The sequence below is a fragment of the Thalassophryne amazonica genome, chromosome 15 (assembly GCF_902500255.1).
Source record: "Thalassophryne amazonica chromosome 15, fThaAma1.1, whole genome shotgun sequence".
NCBI lineage: Eukaryota > Metazoa > Chordata > Actinopteri > Batrachoidiformes > Batrachoididae > Thalassophryne > Thalassophryne amazonica.
In genome coordinates, this window is record NC_047117.1 from 40,341,383 (window position 1) to 40,358,640 (window position 17,258).

At 41.6% G+C, this 17,258-nt stretch overlaps 1 protein-coding gene across 1 annotated transcript in view; it reads left to right on the forward strand.

The window, feature by feature from the left end:
* The first annotated feature begins 8,895 nt into the window (after window positions 1-8,895).
* The window catches only part of cdk2ap2 (cyclin-dependent kinase 2 associated protein 2), a 133,099-nt gene continuing 124,736 nt past the window's right edge, over window positions 8,896-17,258 (forward strand). Inside the window, exon 1 of the mRNA XM_034188511.1 lies at window positions 8,896-9,027. The gene's annotated coding sequence lies outside the window, so the exon portion shown is untranslated. The remainder of the gene's footprint in view (window positions 9,028-17,258) is intronic.

A 17,258-nucleotide genomic window follows, 5' to 3' on the forward strand; every position in this document is an offset into this window, starting at 1 on the left:
TTCAGTGCAACTATTAAAAAATCCACTATTGCTATGTTATCCATCATGGCTTTTGTTATCTATCCACTTTTGTTCATGTTCACTTTTGTTCATAATATATATATATATATATATATATATATATATATATATATATATATATATATATATATATATATATATATATTGATAAGCTTGCTAATGATTACTGTAGGGAACAGTCACAGGATGAATCTAATAATGTTTTGGAATATTGAAAATTATCGCTTGTGGATAATTTTATCTTGGGGCACCACCTAGTTCAAAGGATAGGTCCTTGTAATTTAAGCATTCATTAATTGATTAGTCTCAATTTAATTAATCAGTCTCAGTTTCTAAAGGATAAGCTCTGCAGGTCAGATCTGACACCCTCTGTAAAACCATACAAAAATCACAGACAACTTCACACGTTTAAGATATTTATTGAACCCTGGCAGGAGTTAAATAACAGGACATATCACAGTGATCGATTTAATGATTACAACCGTCAATGAGCAATGATTATATGATGTTCTGATAGTTTGGTTTCGTAACGGGAGTTTTAGGAGTAAGATTCGTCCTAATTTAATAGGTAATTTACTTTGGTATTTGTTAACCTGAGAGAAGATTAATGATTTTGAATAGAGTTAAATAAAGCCACTCTGTTTATCTGACAACATAGCCCGGTCTTACTTTGCGGAGTGCAGCGGGTCTCTGTGAGGTCCAATGCTGGAATCGTCTGGTTCAGTCGACGCTCTGTCCGCCACACAGCTTCGTCAGGGACCTTGACAAAGTGGTTCTGCCGGTCTGACCCGCTCGGTCTCGTCAGTGGCGGGGATGATTTCTGTTGCTGTGGTTTCGCGGCGGCAGTTCAAGTCGCTGTTGAACATCTCAGTTGACCTGGATGTTTTTCTCTGCAGCGCTAATCTGGCTTGTCAGAATAAAGGTTTGAGCGTCTTTATTCTCTATGAAAAATCAAAAAGTCGTCTTTCGTCGTCGTCTTTTTGGAAGCTTGGTCGAATCAGAATTCAATGCAAAAATAGCTGTCTTTAGAAGAAAAATGTTTGTGAAAGGAATTTGGAGTTTGAAGAAGAAAAAGGTTTTAATTTGAAAATTTGAAAAATTCGAAGTCTCCTTCACAGACTAAGGTTAATTATGGAGTTCCACAAGGTTCTGTGCTAGGACCAATTTTATTCACTTTATACATGCTTCCCTTAGGCAGTATTATTAGAAAGCATTGCTTAAATTTTCATTGTTACGCAGATGATACCCAGCTTTATCTATCCATGAAGCCAGAGGACACACACCAATTAGTTAAACTCCAGGAATGTCTTACAGACATAAAGACATGGATGACCTCTAATTTCCTGCTTTTAAATTCAGATAAAACTGAAGTTATTGTTCTTGGCCCCACAAATCTTAGAAACATGGTGTCTAACCAGATCCTTACTCTGGATGGCATTACCCTGACCTCTAGTAATACTGTGAGAAATCTTGGAGTCATTTTTGATCAGGATATGTCATTCAATGCGCATATTAAGCAGATATGTAGGACTGCTTTTTTACATTTGCGCAATATCTCTAAAATTAGAAAGGTCTTGTCTCAGAGTGATGCTGAAAAACTAATTCATGCATTTATTTCCTCTAGGCTGGACTATTGTAATTCATTATTATCAGGTTGTCCTAAAAGTTCCCTGAAAATCAATCAATCAATCAATTTTTTTATATAGCGCCAAATCACAACAAACAGTTGCCCCAAGGCGCTTTATATTGTAAGGCAAGGCCATACAATAATTATGTAAAACCCCAACGGTCAAAACGACCCCCTGTGAGCAAGCACTTGGCTACAGTGGGAAGGAAAAACTCCCTTTTAACAGGAAGAAACCTCCAGCAGAACCAGGCTCAGGGAGGGGCAGTCTTCTGCTGGGACTGGTTGGGGCTGAGGGAGAGAACCAGGAAAAAGACATGCTGTGGAGGGGAGCAGAGATCGATCACTAATGATTAAATGCAGAGTGGTGCATACAGAGCAAAAAGAGAAAGAAACAGTGCATCATGGGAACCCCCCAGCAGTCTACGTCTATAGCAGCATAACTAAGGGATGGTTCAGGGTCACCTGATCCAGCCCTAACTATAAGCTTTAGCAAAAAGGAAAGTTTTAAGCCTAATCTTAAAAGTAGAGAGGGTGTCTGTCTCCCTGATCTGAATTGGGAGCTGGTTCCACAGGAGAGGAGCCTGAAAGCTGAAAAGCCTTCAGTTAATTCAAAATGCTGCAGCTAGAGTACTGACGGGGACTAGAAGGAGAGAGCATATTTCACCCATATTGGCCTCTCTTCATTGGCTTCCTGTTAATTCTAGAATAGAATTTAAAATTCTTCTTCTTACTTATAAGGTTTTGAATAATCAGGTCCCATCTTATCTTAGGGACCTCTTAGTACCATATCACCCCAATAGAGCACTTTGCTCTCAGACTGCAGGCTTACTTGTAGTTCCTAGGGTTTTTAAGAGTAGAATGGGAGGCAGAGCCTTCAGCTTTCAGGCTCCTCTCCTGTGGAACCAGCTCCCAATTCAGATCAGGGAGACAGACACCCTCTCTACTTTTAAGATTAGGCTTAAAACTTTCCTTTTTGCTAAAGCTTATAGTTAGGGCTGGATCAGGTGACCCTGAACCATCCCTTAGTTATGCTGCTATAGACTTAGACTGCTGGGGGTTCCCATGATGCACTGAGTGTTTCTTTCTCTTTTTGCTCTGTATGCACCACTCTGCATTTAATCATTAGTGATTGATCTCTGCTGTCTTCCACAGCATGTCTTTTTCCTGATTCTCTCCCCTCAGCCCCAACCAGTCCCAGCAGAAGACTGCCCCTCCCTGAGCCTGGTTCTGCTGGAGGTTTCTTCCTGTTAAAAGGGAGTTTTTCCTTCCCACTATCGCCAAGTGCTTGCTCACAGGGGGTCGTTTTGACCGTTGGGGTTTTTCTGTAATTATTGTATGGCTTTTGCCTTACAATATAAAGCACTTTGGGGCAACTGTTGTTGTGATTTGGCGCTATATAAATAAAATTGATTTGATTGGATTTGATTTTTTTTTTTTTGTTCTTTTGCTACAGCAATACAATGAAATTTCCTTTTTAAAATGTGGTTACACTTTGGAGTCTTGCAGGAAATCAATTCTGTCCTTCCCAAATTGTCCCACAGGGGTCACTCTTGTTCCATGGTTAGATTTGATATTTATCTAGCAGAGCTGTGAAAAGGGTGCTGAGTTGCGTCTGGTGTGGGGAATTGATAAGAATTCACAGCTACGTGTGGAATGCACTTTGGGGGAGTTTTAAATCCTGAATATGGTGGGTTTTGTTGACAGATCCAAGCTGAGCAGGGCTTAAAGTGTCTCCTCTTTGACACCTGGAGATATACCAGGCCCTGCTGTATGGAGGTTATCTTTCTTTGAAGAAAACCCAATGGCCTCATCTTAAAGCAAGCTTAAGATGTTGGCTGTTTGATCACAGGTTTCCGCTACATTACACAACACTTGAATAAACTTTGATTAAAGAATGATAGTTTTCATAGCTGAGTATTTGTCCCAGTGAGATATGAGTAATTGAGAATAGAAGGGGAGAATGTGTCAAAGTACTAAAAGAAAGGAAATCAATCAAATAGCTAATCATGACAGACATAAATTAGGAGGGATGAAGGCTACATTAACTCTAAATTGCTGACGTTCTAATAAGCTGTGTGCTTCAGCAGTTTGTATGGAGTGTGTGGGCCATTGAGCTAGGCCTATCTAGTGTTATATACAGATCAGTGATCCTGCCCCATTTCTTCCACTTCAGGATCTCATCTCTGTCTTCCTGACACAGAACACATTTATTCCAGTCTGTGGTCAGGCACTGTGTCTCTGACGTTCCAGGCTCAGTAGGGTCCACTGACGTGAATAGTTTGGCCAGTGTCTCACAATTCACTATGTTACTTAAAGAACAGTAGGTTCTAGCTCTAGCACCACCAATCCAGCATCAGCTGAAACCACCAATCAACAATTAACTCCCAGGTGTGCTCAGCCAATCAACAGCTGGAAGACACCACTTTAAAAAACAAACTAACAGGCGTATCTTGAGTAGGTTGATGTGGGATGGGATATTGTGACCTGAAGAATTTGCAAAGAAGTCTCATCAAACACGAGTGGGCGACCAACTCACATTCAAAGACAGAAAAGGCTCCAAACATAGATTAGGAACAGGACTGATGAAGGATGACTTTCCTCCATGGCAGTGATCTCTTTACAAGAGAGACTTGTAAAACTGAAGGAAAATAAGGTAAACATCCACAAGCAAGTCATCGATTGCTTTTGTTCAGAAATGTTTTTTTGTGTGCCACAGTTTTGTATGTGTAAAGAATGCTGATATGAGAGTTTACACAAAACCCGTTAACTGCTGCCAATTGTAAGAGTGTTCCATGATGTATAACACAAAATGGCTGATGCACATCCAAAATGTCCTTCTAACTATCTGATCTTAACCTAACTGCTTTTCAAAATGGTTGATGCAAAAAAATGTCCTTGTATTTGGTAAAACTATCTGATCATTTTTGTGATGGTCTAATTGATAAAACCATCTGATCTTTTTATAGATGTTTAATTGATAAAACCCGTCAGCATGATGGAACACTCTGTTTTTATTTTGTGACACTACACTACATTACAGATATAAACACACACTATAAGATTTTTACATAGCCTTGAACGCAACGCAAACAGACGCCTGCCTATTTTCACCTCACTTTGCAGCCATCTCACATAGACAGTGATTTAAGCCAGGTTAAGTACTGCCCATATGGGGGTGGCTTAGGCTGAAGGAACAAAAGGTAGCGTAGAGTTCCTGGTGTTTGCATGCAACTGGTTCAAGAGCCCAGCACTGAGATAACTCTGTATCAGTGTAACAACTCTTTACAATACAACATCTAAACTTTGAAGTCTGTTTCCTGTCCAATTGTTTTTGGAGGTCTCACCATGATAAAAGAACGGAACACAATCAAACAGTGAATAAGATACTCTGAAGGGTTTATATGTTTGTAAATCTGATTGTGATGAAGTCAGTGCCTCACCAGCCGTCACTGCCCCTCAGGTGCTTTAAGTGTCAGAGATTTGGTCATGCAGCTGCGTGTCATAGTAAGGCATGGTGTGGGAAATGTGAGGGAGAGGACCGTGAGTATGGCCAGTGTCCTGAAGGGGCAAAGGTTAGATACTGCAATTGTGGAGGAAAGTATAGTCCTGCATATAAAGGGTGTGAGACACATAAACAACCAGCTGAGGTACAGAGAGTTTGGGTGGAGGAGAAGCTCTCCTACGCTGAAAGCTTTTTTTTTAAAAAAAAAGACACTGTGGTGGCGTCACAAATGCCTGAACAGAGTCGGGATCTGACTTCACAGAAATCAAGACAAGACCAACCCAGTCTCACGGCATGTCGTGATTAAGGAGCATGAAATATACACATGCAGAGGTGATGGACTAGTGGTTAAGGCATTGGGCTTGAGACCAGAAAATCCTCAGTTCAAATCCCAACCTGACTGGAAAATCACTATGGGCCCTTGGGCAAGGCCTATAATCCCCTATTGCTCCCGGTGTGTAGTGAGTGCCTTGTATGGCAGCATCCTCACATCGGGGTGAATGTGAGCCATTATTTGTAAAGCACTTTGAGCATCTGATGCAGATGGAAAAGCGCCATATAAATGCATTCCACTTACCATAGCCCAGTCCTCCAGCAGAACAGAGAGGATCAAAATCATTATTAAGGCAAATTCAAATGTATTAACTTATATTGGAACGCTAAACGAGACCAGTGGCAGCAGTTTTGCACTAATATTGGAAGGGAGTCAAAGATTAGTAACTTGTGGGGTATGATCAGGAAGATGGGTGGTATAAGAAGGGAGTATGCTTTGCCAGTTATGAGATATAATAATGATATTGGTTTAATCGTCAAAGCAAGCAGGGAGTTGGTACACAGGTGATCCAGCAGTGAGGCTACAGTAACAATGAGGCATGTTTCAAGAGACAGGCACAGGTCAAAATACACAGTGAGGAGGCAATCAGAGACAAAGACATACTCAAGGTCGAGGACAAAGCAAGGTCAAAAAAGGCAAAACAAACAAGGCAAAGGAGTACTTGCAACTATGGCTGGAGAGTGACATGAAATCGACAATCTGGCAGTGAGTAGTGAGATTGTGAGGGCTTAAATAACTGGTGATGTAATTAGAGGAGAAATGAGGAGCAGGTGTGCAGAAGGTGCTGGAAGGGGGCGTGACCAGGGAAGACAAAGGTAAGTGCAAGACAGTGCAGTGAGGCAAAAGCAACGTGAACTGGGGCAAGATAACTAAGTGGCTGGAAAACCAACTGTGCAAAGCAAGTAAAGTAAGTGGCATAAAACTAACAGTGTATAACGTGATGTGTTCCAGACAAGCAATAATGTGTGAGCAAAACAAAAGGGGAAACAAGACTAGGAAATAACATGACTAATCCAAATAACTGACATGAAACAAAATCAGTAACCACAAAATAGATGATAAATAGAGAATAAACAAACCCAGTGATTACAGAATAATGCAATAAATAAAAGATAACTGATAAACACAAAATGCAATAAATAACAAATGGAACATGATATGAAAAGAAACACTGAAGGTGAATAATAACCAAAACCTTTGACTAAAGCATAATACAAGAAATGTGATAACCAGAACTGGCCTTAGAGGACCAGGAGTGAACAAACAATAACCAACTACAGAATTAAAGAAAACCAAAGAAGGAATCCGTGATGAAAGTGTAACATAAAGAAAAGCAATGAATAACTGAATGACTACAAACTAAATAATAAGATAACGAATGAAACCAAAATAGTAAACAAAAGCAAAGCAATAAACAGAATCAAACAGACTAAGATGGTAAAGTATAAACTAATAAAAGGGAAAATCAGAGAATCAGAGAGGAAATAAGGCAATGAATGAAGACCTCGCCCCTGAGCCGGGGCTGGGCATGACAGTTACGGTTAGGGGTTTGGATGGAACCAAACCGTTTCAGACTATGGACCCACATGCAGGGAGCTGGACATGGAGACGAGTTCAAAAGGAAAAATATATTTATTTACAGTAAATAAATGAAATGCTATGCTGGGATGCCTGTTATATAGAGAGTGGCCCGCCTCCTGCCGGTAAAATAAGGGAGCTACAGCTTCCTGGGCCAGTCTTGAAGGAATAATGTCAACTAAGGATTCTATGACTAGGGCCAGGCGGAACGCTCGCCTCAGCAACCAGGAACTAAGGAAGAGTGAAGGGCACTCGTAACGCTGTCCTCAAAAACAGTCACAGTTCAACACAGGCTTAACACAGGCTGCTTCAGGGGTCAGGAAGTAAAGTTCTCATCTTAAGAAATAAAGTTCACTGTTTATTAATTGTTAATTAATTGTAATAAGTTGTACCCAAAGGTCAGAGGTCAAGTACTGCATGCGGTAACACAGTTCCAATTAAGTAGGACTTGATACAGGTGGGTTCTCAATGGTTTGATATCAGAGTTCCTGCAATTCTTAGGTAAGGTTCTTGGCACAGGTCTTTATCATAGCATAGTCACAAATAGGAATGAGTGAGAACGGGCTCGCACTGAGATGAGAGGAACTTAACTGGCATGTAGTCGAGACGCGCTCTTTGCCAAGAGCCGAGGAGTTCCCAAAGTGACGTAGCTGTGCAGGTCCAGGTCCGCTTGGGAGCTGTCCTGGAATCATCTGGAACACCAGTAAAACACAGTTCGCTCTAATACAGGAATTAGAGGGGCAGGCCAGCATTACCTGAGCATAAGCTATGGGAAGCTTCGGAAGACACAGTCCGGGTCACGGGGCAGCGATCAGGTTTGGTCCTCCTGGTATCAGTCTGGATCATGGAATGGGGCTCTGAAAGCTGGCGAGGCAAGAATGAGGAAACCAAGGCGACAAACAAACGACAAGACTCTGGCAGTTCATGAACAGAAAGTTAGGGTTTAATAGTCTATCAATAATCAGTCACTCGTCTTATCTAGGTGTGAAAACAAAACTGAGGGCACCATCTGGTGGAGAAACAAACACATGACACTGGTAAAACAAAGTAAAAACCAGAGTCCAGGGGAAATCCCGACAACACTAATCCTAATTCAGGGCACTAGAGGGAAGGTCCTTGTGTCACCAAAATCAATAGACTTCATCCTCATGGGGTCATGAATGTTCCCAGATAATTTGAAAAGAATTGGACGAAAAGTCTTGGAGTTAACGTGTTAATCTGAAAACTCTGCAGTGGCAGACACGGTGGCAGTCCACGAAAAACCATATCCTTCCCTGACTCATCGTTTGGGGCTATAAATAGCACCACTGCATTCCTCATCCTAAAAATTGTAGGATTAGGCACCAGGATCAACATCTTTGGTGGTCTAGAGCCTGAGCTACTAATAAAACATGTGGTGCCATTTTGGAAAATGGCTGCATCTGCAATGCCCCTATAGCCAAAAATGATCTTTGCTCAAACACTGCTAAATTTCATGATTTTATCTTCAAAATCACGATTCATCCACATATCTGCCCTGCTAATGTAATCCTCCATTCTGAAACTAAAGGCCAGGCAAGAGGAAAAAGTAAAATAAATGAACCGCTGCTCTTAACTTTCTAACTGTAAATTGTAGCTTGCTGTCACTTATTCTGCAGCTGAGGAGTTGTTGCAAGAAGAATCCCTGGGATCACTAGTGCCCCTAACATAAGGCAAGAGAACTGCGTGCTACACTTTGTGCCTTTTTGCAGCCGTTTCATTAGTACTTACGTCAGAATCCAGTAATGCTCCGCTTGGTCCACATCCAGCCACTTGATGGCGGTAATGCACAGTGTTGGCTTGTAAACAGCCAATAAAATCCAAACAAGAAAAAGAAGCAGAAGAGGAGGAGGAAGTAGCGGCAGCAGCAGCAATAGTGATTTTCTGCTGTCTTCACAGATGTAGCGAACGAGCTGCTTACAGTGGATTTAAAGTCTATTAACAAAGGTAAAATGCTCTTCTTTTGTGTTACTTAAACTATTCTCACGACAGCAGCGTTGTCGTGAAACTCTCCACTGTTTGCAGTGTGTCCGGTCTGGCATGAGGCATCGAGTTGTAACAGCACTCACGCAGCCAACGATTACAGGCGCTTCAGAAAGATTTTTTTAATGTAACTTCATTCGAACATAAAATTTTGCAACGTATTGTAACACAGGTATGATCACGTGACTTCAGATTGACTTGTGTTGGCAATGGTGTTATTGTAGCAGAAGTATTCGCAAGTGTGTGTGTGTGTGTGTGTGTGTGTGTGTGTGTGTGTGTGTGTGCGCGCGCGCGCGCGAGCAACCAGATCCACAAGTGTGTAAAATAAATTAACAACTACTACTCATTGTTCAGTTCGATGCATATTATTGGGGTGATTTGATTCAAACCGATTCTCGATTCACAATCAACACTCTTTTAGTAACAAAGGGTGCCAATTACAGGATTAACTATGTTCCTCTGTAAGCTTGAAAGAGCTTAAAAGCTAAAAAACTGGTTATGTTTAAGAAAATGTAGCTTTACAAGGTTAATCAAGTAATTCTAAACATGTAATGACACAGTAGTAACTTTTTGACAGAAAGGTGCACTGACACTAGCTGCATGCACATCGTCGTGACGATCCCACCTGCTGTCATCCTAGCTGGACTTTCCACCGTCTGCGAGCTGAGATGCTGTTCCTGCTCGACAGACACCGTCACGCCTGCTCGTTGGCGAGATGTTTCGTGGTGCGCTCATACAACTTTATTGCTGTGTGTCCCCCTGGAGTTGTACGCAAATCAACCAAATTCACACTATGTGTGAAGGTGCCCTAATGTTTATTTTAAGGTTTTTTTTAAGGAAGTCCCTCAGTGTCTGTCTGCTCTGGGTCAGTTTCTCAGACTGATCTGCTGGAGGACGTTGATGCCGCCAACGAGAAAAAAAAAATAATATACAAAATTACACTTTTAATAACATGTTACAGGGCGATGACATCATCCTTTCAGTTTTCCACAGTAAGACACTTGTGGCATTTTCAGATTTATGTGATTAGATAAATATTTCACTCATAAAAGAAAATAAACATTCATCAACAGATCTGATTCTTTTACACAAAATTCAAGATTCAAAGAAATTTATTGTCATATGCACAGTACAGAAGAACATCTTCCCTGCACAATGAAATGTGGCTACTGCATTTAACCCAATCCTATTTGCCAGTAGGAGCAGAAGTCGCCATTAGGCGCCCGGGGACCAGCTCCAGATGTACATCCCTGCCTTGGTCAACAGCAGGGCTGAGCAAACCAACACCGACCCATAACAAACACACACACAACACATAGGCCGGCCCGGTACATAAAACATATATATGAAAGCAAAACACGAGGGAAAAGGAGAAGAAAAAAAAAAAAACCTCATAGCTGCTGCATTACACAGCGGCAATGAGGAAAAAAAAATCCCCATCAGCACAGAAAAACAATAATCACAGAGACAAAACAAGGACACAGGACGACAACCGAGATTTGAAAGGACCAGTTTATCAGAACACTCCGGAGGCAGCCTGTTTGGCGCCATCAACGGCCTTGTCCGACAGTCCTGGAGGGGGGAGGGAACAGCCCTGCACAGTCTGAGCAGTCCTGGACAGTTCTAACACAGTTAACGTCAGAGCTGGAGAAGCTGAGGGGAGGGGGGAAGACCAGGGAGCGAGGCTTAAGTGTTGATCTTCTGAGGAGGTTTTTATCACAGCGACCTTGAAGTGCAGCTGTATTTGGGGGAGCCAAATGAATAGCCAGATTAGCAGATGCCTGAAAGATTCCACAGTTCTGAGAACAGAGTGGCTCTCAATGCATCTGAATGTAGAATGTGGTCTTCACAGACGGTCATAGCGGGTTTCCAGGGCTGCGATCTTGCTCGAAATGTTTTCCAATGCGCGGTTAACCCCCGCCGACTGCGCAGCCACTGCCTTCCCAATCGAATCAATCATATAGGGCAGCCTGGAAGGACCAATCAAAGCTGTTTCCACTTTCTTGATTTTCCGGTAAACCAGCAGAGTGCCCGCACCACACATCAGAAAGCCGGTCACCACCAAGCCGAATATGTACACATCTTCGACGTCCTCCACAGAAAGCATGTAAAGGCACATGAGCTGCCATCTCCTCCACGAGTCCATCACGTAACCCATCACATGCGTCCCAGCAGGACAGGTCGGGTCCTCCGCTCCCGAATGTCTTGTAGAAAAAATAGTGTCAATTGTATTCAGAGACCACTTTAACAGATCCATTTTTGGCGTTTCCAGAAGAGCAAAGCTGCAGCCTCACAGACAACACGCCACAGAAGCAGGAAAGATAAGGAGGGAGGGAGAAGAGAAAAGTGCGTCCGTCTCGGTCGAGTGCAAGCTGGCAAAAAAAAATGAGTGTAATGTGACGTTCAATGACATCACGTCTGATGAAGTCATGATGATGTCATACTGTAGTGAGTGTAGTTTCAAGTTGCTGAAATGGATCAGTTTTTCTGCCCAAATATCCATAAGGGAACTGGGAAGAAGTGAAGTCTGTGTTGTCGAAAGAATTGAGGAACAGCACTGTGGCCAGACAAACCAGTGACCTGGTGTCACTCCTGGTATTTATCCCTCAGAGAACACGGGCCCTGGACAGCAACAAATCATTGATGCTTTTGCTCTTAACCACAACAACAGGTGCATTGTGCTGTTATATGATGACATCAATGGTAGGTGAAAGATTTTCCCTCTGCCTGCTGTTGGCATTTTTTTCACCTGAGGCTATATTCCACATAGGTCTGTGGATATTCATATTGAACAGTAGCCTAGATTTGTGTGTGATTTTGTTCATTCTTTGTCATTAGTGACTGTCAGAGATCAGAATAGGACTATTCGCCCTATTGAGATATCCCATAATCCCTTGCACACCAGAGAGTTGCTGTAGTCTAAGCAACATGACGACAATTGCAAATGAACATTATGCTACCAAAATTTTTTTTTGTTATGCCTTTCAATCACGTTCATAAGAGAATTCATGCATAAGACCCTGAAACCCTGCTAAAACAAATATTGCGTATACGTGTCTGCTACATTTAACCTGCGTGGAACTTCATGAACGCAAACCGAATTTCAGACATCTTATATGTACTACTCTGGAACAAACAGCACAAACAGTGTTGTAAAGGACAATAAGCAGGATGTTAAAGAGCAAGCTTCACTTCACCCAGAATGACATGAACAGGAAGCAATCACGGCTCACAGCAATTGCCATTGAAAATAATGGAGAAACAACCGGAGATTCTCAGATGTTTACATAAAACAAACACTAACAATGTCTAAAAACCCAGATAATACAACCCCTGGCAAAAATTATGGAATCACCGGCCTCGGAGGATGTTCATTCAGTTGTTTAATTTTGTAGAAAAAAAGCAGATCACAGACATGACACAAAACTAAAGTCATTTCAAATGGCAACTTTCTGGTTTTAAGAAACACTATAAGAAATCAGGAAAAAAAATTGTGGCAGTCAGTAATGGTTACTTTATTAGACCAAGCAGAGGGAAAAAAATATGGAATCACTCAATTCTGAGGAAAAAATTATGGAATCATGAAAAACAAAAGAACGCTCCAACACATCACTAGTATTTTGTTGCACCACCTCTGGCTTTTATAACAGCTTGCAGTCTCTGAGGCATGGACTTAATGAGTGACAAACAGTACTCTTCATCAATCTGGCTCCAGCTTTCTCTGATTGCTGTTGCCAGATCAGCTTTGCAGGTTGGAGCCTTGTCATGGACCATTTTCTTCAACTTTGACCAAAGATTTTCAATTGGATTAAGATCCGGACTATTTGTAGGCCATGACATTGACCCTATCTGTCTTTCTGCAAGGAATGTTTTCACAGTTTTTGCTCTATGGCAAGATGCATTATCATCTTGAAAAATGATTTCATCATCCCCAAACATCCTTTCAATTGATGGGATAAGAAAAGTGTCCAAAATATCAACGTAAACTTGTGCATTTATTGATGATGTAATGACAGCCATCTCCCCAGTGCCTTTAGCTGACATGCAGCCCCATATCATCACTGACTGTGGAAATTTACATATTCTCTTCAGGCAGTCATCTTTATAAATCTCATTGGAACGGCACCAAACAAAAGTTCCATCATCATCACCTTGCCCAATGCAGATTCAAGATTCATCACTGAATATGACTTTCATCCAGTCATCCACAGTCCATGATTGCTTTTCCTTAGCCCATTGTAACCTTGTTTTTTTTCTGTTTAGGTGTTAATGATGGCTTTCGTTTAGCTTTTCTGTATGTCAATCCCATTTCCTTTAGGCGGTTTCTTACAGTTCGGTCACAGACGTTGACTCCAGTTTCCTCCCATTCGTTCCTCATTTGTTGTGCATTTTCGATTTTTGAGACATATTGCTTTAAGTTTTCTGTCTTAACGCTTTGATGTCTTCCTTGGTCTACCAGTATGTTTGCCTTTAACAACCTTCCCATGTTGTTTGTATTTGGTCCAGAGTTTAGACACAGCTGACTGTGAACAACCAACATCTTTTGCAACATTGCGTGATGATTTACCCTCTTTTAAGAGTTTGATAATCCTCTCCTTTGTTTCAATTGACATCTCTCGTGTTGGAGCCATGATTGCGAGACTTCATGAACATGGAGAACTGCATTGAGACGGTCTGATCAGACTGCAATTTAACCGCTGAACATGGACAACAGCATTAACATTGCAACATTAAAATAATACTGTGCCTAAAACTCTTGTGAATATACAACCCCTGGCAATAATTATGGAATCACCAGCCTCGGAGGATGTTCATTCAGTTGTTTAATTTTGTAGAAAAAAAGCAGATCACAGACATGACACAAAACTAAAGTCATTTCAAATGGCAACTTTCTGGCTTTAAGAAACACTATAAGAAATCAGGAAAAAAAAATTGTGGCAGTCAGTAATGGTTACTTTTTTAGACCAAGCAGAGGGAAAAAAATATGGACTCACTCAATTCTGAGGAATAAATTATGGAATCCTCCTGTAAATTTTCATCCCCAAAACTAACACCTGCATCAAATCAGATCTGCTCGTTAGTCTGCATCTAAAAAGGAGTGATCACACCTTGGAGAGCTGTTGCACCAAGTGGACTGACATGAATCATGGAAAGCCGCGCGGAGGCTTCGCGCGTCATGACCGATTCGCTGATGAAGCGAGACAAAGGAACACCTCCGTTTCGGAGTGCCAGGGGACAAGTTGGGACATGCCCAGCTCTCCACAATTTCTCTTATACTCACTTAACTGGTAAGCACTGAAAGCCGAGATAGGCATGTCCCAACTTGTCCCCTGGCACTCCGAAACGGAGGTGTTCCTTTGTCTCGCTTCATCAGCGAATCGGTAGTGCCACGCGAAGCCTCCGCGCGGCTTTCCATGACAAAATCTCTTGTTAAAAGTGAAATCTGCTGGATAATGGCTGATGTCCAGCTCTTGTGATAACCAGAGAAATTGCACACGACGGTCCCGGCTCCACACAGCCATCCGTTTAGAAATGATGTGGCGGTTTCTGCCTCTCGATGGCGGTTCGGAGCGCGGCGCGCCGAGTGCCATTATGGGCCGTCCTTAAAGCTGTAGTAACACTCCTTATTCTCTGTGAAGCCCGTAAAATTTTCATCGAAAGCCATATAAATTTTTCGAATGGTTTCCAGCTGCCTGTCTGTAACAGTTTCTGAAAAAATTCTGATGGGAAAAAAAGCCCAAATCATTTCGCCATTTCCTCGCAATGAAACGACGACGAAAGGGGTGGACCAGTGCACACTCAAAGCCTGCCCACAGGTGAATGACGCAACCGACAGGCGTGGAAAAACTCATGCATGCGCACGAAGGTTCAAGCTTGGCTGACGTAAAAACATACGAATCAAATCCATATAGTTTTTGAAAAAAAATAAAAAGGTACAATACTTTTCTCACAGACCTCGTACATCATGCATGCACACATCGATCTGTAAAAATCGGACTATTAGATGTGTTCTTATATGTGACTTTTGCAACACTCCTGCCATGGAAGATCCACTAATGCATGCAGAGATTTGTATGTGTGTGGAGGTTTGTCTGTGTGCCTCTGTAGCTATACAGCTTCACACCACCAGGGGGCGGAAGCACCAATGATATTGGACACTGCCACCATTTTAAACCTGGCCGGGTCATGGATTTCTGTTTAATACATTAGATGGCGAGCGCATCCTGAGGGCTGTTGCCAGTCAGCCACCATCTTGCTTAGCATTATTATGTGTTCAACAGGAATTAGATTAAATAGAAATTGATGATGGGCTGACTTAAACGTGGGCTAATGTGATCTGAAAATGCTGTTTTGCGCAGCGTTCTGGTGCAGCAACAAGCTGACAAAGGATTTTGAAGTGATCTTTCGTAAGTGAGTATTTATATGTAATATTAATGATGTGGTGAAATGAATAAAATTGCTGAAAAAAGCTTAGAAAATGATTTATTTTTTGTGTCAATCTGTATTCTGTAAAGTAGTGACTTCAATTTTACTGCCTGAATGCATTGTCATGAGAAATATATCGCCATCCATTTAGAGATTCAATTAGAAATCTCACTTTCATAAGTCTGAATTTATCCCTTTATAATTAGCCTTGGTGTGTGTGTATGTATGTATACTAGCTGGGGTACTCGGCGCTGCCTGGGTTAACCTGTTTTAGACATAGGCCAAATGGTAATCATTTTAATCAAAACAATTGCCCAACATTTGTCTTTGTAATGCTGATGTCTTACAAATGTAATATTTAATGGGCTAAAGTTTGTCCAGCATAACTATAAGAGGTGGACTCCCCAAACTAAGTGGAAACACATTTGAAGTCCTTCATGCAGACTTTGTTTTGTAATCAAATTTATAACAAAATTACAGTGGTTCCTCGCTATATCGCGGTTCACCTTTCGCGGCCTTGCAGTTTCACAGATTTTTTTTAGTGCAATTTTGCATGCTTCTTATTTTTTTTTTTAACAGCGCATTGTGTTCTGCGTCCTCATCAGGCGGGCCGGTCGGCATCGCTGCGATTGCTCTCACTGCCTCCGATGCGCTTACTGAGTTGCCAAAATCTGGCAACAGGTCCAGAGACTACGGTCCCTGTTTTGATGCAGAGCGCTCCAGCAGCCTGCAAGGATAGAATTCAGCAGCGCTGCATGGTCTCGGTAACCGCAGCTGCAGAGCTCCGTGGCCACTGAGAGACTACGCTCCCTGTTTTGATGCAGAGTGCTCCAGCAGCCTGCAAGGATAGAATTCAGCAGCGCTGCATGGTCTTGGTAACTGCAGCCGCAGAGCTCCGTGGCCACTGAGAGAGGTTTGTATCTTTTTAATGACTTGGATTCTTTGTGGGTCCCGCATCCGTCCCGCAACGGTAACACCGGAAGCACGCGCATTGTGTTCTGCATGTGTCTGTTTATAAGAACCTTCTCACCCAGAAGAAAAAAAGAGCGCCAACAACTACCTATAACTGTGTTCTTCACTTGGAAAAAGACACCTGCACCAAGGTGTGACTCAGTGGAAAAACACGCTGCGGAGCGGCGCCAGGACGCAGAGGCGCGATCAGAGGAACTGTGAAATACTGGTCAGTCACTATTAATAATTTCTTATGTGTCCAACCTCATAGGTTGATCGTTAAAATTAAATTTGTTAGTTCTAAAAGCCATCATAATTATTTATAGGAAAACATTCTATTTTTATTTCTCAAACAAATGTTTGGGCCTGAAAACAGGTTTTGATCTTTGGTTTCATTCTATAATACTGGTCTTATTTTTCTACTAAGGTTTGAACTTTGAGAGTGTTAACACAGGAGAGAAAAGTGAGAAAATGTGTGTAGTGAGGGGTTTTACAGCCTTAAAACATCTATAATAATTGTAAAAAATAACGTTGACTACTTCGCGGATTTCACCTATCGCGGTATTTTTAGAACGTAACTCCCGCGATAAATGAAGGACCACTGTACATACAAAAGATAGGTAACAGTAAATGTAAATATCAATGAATCAAAGACAATAGATTAAAGCATTAGTCCAGTAACCATGAAGAATTAAAGTGAAAGTTCTTTTTGTCTAAGATTTCTAGCAATAATGATTAAACCTGAATTCTGTAATAGATTATATCTAGCAGTAATGATTAAAGATGAATTCTGTAATAGATAAATGGATAAGGAGAAT